The sequence below is a fragment of the Periplaneta americana genome, chromosome 14 (assembly GCF_040183065.1).
Source record: "Periplaneta americana isolate PAMFEO1 chromosome 14, P.americana_PAMFEO1_priV1, whole genome shotgun sequence".
NCBI classification, from domain to species: Eukaryota; Metazoa; Arthropoda; class Insecta; order Blattodea; family Blattidae; genus Periplaneta; species Periplaneta americana.
In genome coordinates, this window is record NC_091130.1 from 115,119,469 (window position 1) to 115,122,635 (window position 3,167).

Genomic DNA, 3,167 nt, shown 5'->3' on the forward strand with positions numbered 1-3,167 from the left:
TATTTATCTTCCGAACTTAATTCGTAATAAAATATAACACTATCATCATCCATGATCGACTATTTTTTAATTTTAAACCGCTCAGTCTCGAAGCATTTTAACCTCAATCTCAAATTAAGCCATCTGCGCATGCGTCAGCAGTTCAGAATTCCTAGCCAGTTCCTGCTCTTAATCGACAACCAATTTCATTCGTTCCGAGCGAATTCCAAAGCACGTCGGAACTGGAAACTGGGAGTTAAGAATCCGTTCAGATCAGTTCATATCTTGTTGAAAAGTACAGTAGTGGCAAAAAAAAAAAAAAAAAAAAAACCGGACCGAACCTTGCACCTGATTTCAGAGCCTTGTTCACTATATCCGACGTTCACTAAAACCGAAGTGTCTATTTTTATACTACTGATGTTGCTATACATACAGTATTAATGTCCTTTGGGAAAGACCACGTTCAATAGCAGCACTAATGTTCTCTTTATCTTAGCTTAGACATCTGATGTTCACAGTTCGAAATCTAAATCTAATCTGGCCATTTAGGTAGTAGGCACTGATGATTTCGCACCTCTTCCCACTATTACATATGCCAGTAAAAATTTTTATACCCTCCCTAAGAATGTAAAAAAAATCGAACTTAACCCCTTCAGGCCTGATGTACATTATAGTGTACATTATTTGTTTTTTTTTTTTTCTTTTTTGGAATGTCTTCGATACTTTTAAATTTTTTGAAAAATTCAGTGTGATAGAAATGGAGAATATTATTTTTGAAACATTTCTATACCTGAATTAAAAATAAAATTCAAATTTTGGGGCCCCAGGGGTCAAAACTGTTCCAAAATTTTGATTTTCTGTGAAGACTTGATTTGGGAATTTTGGATCCCCGGAATGAATATGTAACCTGTTTTTTTTTTTCATTTTTTTTTTAATATAAATTCAGGGCTTAAGAGGTTAAAACATAACATTGTTTATGGTCAAATTAAAGAAGTGCCTAATATTTCACGCTTTCTATTCTGTAGGTGAATTTATGACATTCAACAATGGTGCATGAATATTTGTCTTGTATTAAGTACACATACTAACCCCTTGTGTTGTACTAATATATTGTAAAACTTGTGTATTTCAACTAGACTTTGACTATGAATTAAAACTTTGTAGTAGGTACTATTATTTTTTTTTTACATGTTCCATATTCTAGCTGTGAAACAATGTATGTATACCATGGAATGTAAATAAATACTATACAATACAATAAAAAAAACTCAGATCTGACCAGGAGTAGAGCCTGAAACACCTGTGCCTATATAATGAAGGACTACATTATGTTTTCAAAATGTTTAGGACATCATTGAACATAATTATTTATTATTTATTTATTTATTTATTTACTCTGGTGAAGTTTTTTTTTTTTTTAATTTAGACCTGCCAGAGGCCGTTTACCAAAGTTATCTTTGTTTTCTGTTTACTTTTTTCGTTTGTTTCCTTTGTTTTACTAACACTAATACAAACACAAACACAACACCCATGCCCGAGGCGGGACTCGAACCCACAACCCTTCGGACCAAGCGATAGAGATATGCCGTGCCCCTACCGCTTGAGCCATCCGGGCCGGCAAGTTAAGGAATACAGTAGAGACCATTTCAGTTTCAATCTGATATAATAAAACATTGATTATTAGAGGATAAAAATTCGCTCCGGCGCCGAGAATCGAACTCGGGTTCTTGGTTCTACGTACCAAGTGCTCTAACCACTGAGCTACGCCGAAGTTCAATCCACAGCACCTGATCGAATCCTTCTCCTCTTGTGTTTTTCCCTTTGGCAGTTGACTATGTCAACATATGTCGAACTTGGAGTCAGACAACAAAGGAAAAAACACTAGAGGAGAGGGACTCGATCCGGTGCTGTGGATTGAACTTCGGCGTAGCTCAGTGGTTAGAGCACTTGGTACGTAGAACCAAGGACCCGGGTTCGATTCCCGGCGCCGCAGCGAATTTTTCACCTATAATAATCATTGTTACCGTAACATATATTCTGTAGGATCAAAATTAATCTTTATGTATAATAAAACATGTTTGCAGCAGACCATTTTGAGTTATATCAGGATCAACGCCCTCGAAACCAGAATGGAGTTTAAACACGTCTCGTCTCTTAAAAAGATTCATGTCATCACACAAAACCGGAAGTCATAAAACTGGTGCACTTACATATCCGGTCGGAAACGTCGAGTAATGTTTACAACCTGAGACTTTATGAAAGCTGCCATATATAGATCAGTAAAATGTTTAAATATAAACCTTCGGACAAACTGAAGCATTTCCCAGCGGAATGTTCGCTGTATGCAAGCCGTTGTCCCCTTCAGAAAGAGGAGAAGTGAGCTATCTGACGTCAGAACTTGGCACGTGTGGCCCGTGACATCATCAAAGAAGAAAAAAAGCGAGGTGAATGAAATAAAAGATTGACACTCGATGAAGGATGGCTTCTTAAAACGTGAGACGTCTGTCTGATGACGTAGCGGGCGCCGATGGCTTGCATGCTAATTCCTATTTTTCATTATGGAATAAAATGTAAGTCGCGACTGAAATGTACGAAGTAGATCTAGTTATTACTGGATACTGCCTTCTCGACGTCACTGCCTACGCCGGGCACCGTGGTGGAAAGAATGTTATTTTCAGCCTAATTAAGTTAGTTTAATTATTGCACACCATTTTTTGGGATGTTCCCGTTAGCTTAGAGTTGCCAGGTCTAAAGGCTGGTTCACAATAAACCGGGAACGGAAACGACAACGAGAACGATAACGGAAATAATCTATACTAATAATAAATCTGTAGCCGAAAGTTTTCTGGTAATTTTCGATTTTCCAAAAACAATTGGTGTTAACATGTATAATTAACCATCCTGAAACCGAAAATCGCTTTTTTGAAATTTTTGTTTGTATGTCTGTCTGTCTGTCTGTCTGGATGTTTGTTACCTTTTCACGCGATAATGGCTGAACCGATTTATATGAAAATTGGAATATAAATTAAGTTCGTTGTAACTTAGATTTTAGGCTATATGGCATTCAAAATACTTTATTTAAAAGGGGGGGTTATAAGGGGGCCTGAATTAAATAAATCGAAATATCTCGCTTATTATTGATTTTTGTGAAAAATGTTACATAACAAAAGTTTCTTTAACAATGATTT

The 3,167-nt window shown here is 36.5% G+C and overlaps 1 non-coding gene across 1 annotated transcript; it reads right to left on the reverse strand.

The window, feature by feature from the left end:
• Window positions 1-1,677: 1,677 nt before the first annotated feature.
• Window positions 1,678-1,750, reverse strand: TRNAT-CGU (transfer RNA threonine (anticodon CGU)). The gene has a single exon. It is a non-coding gene; the product is annotated as a tRNA-Thr (tRNA).
• Window positions 1,751-3,167: the final 1,417 nt, after the last annotated feature.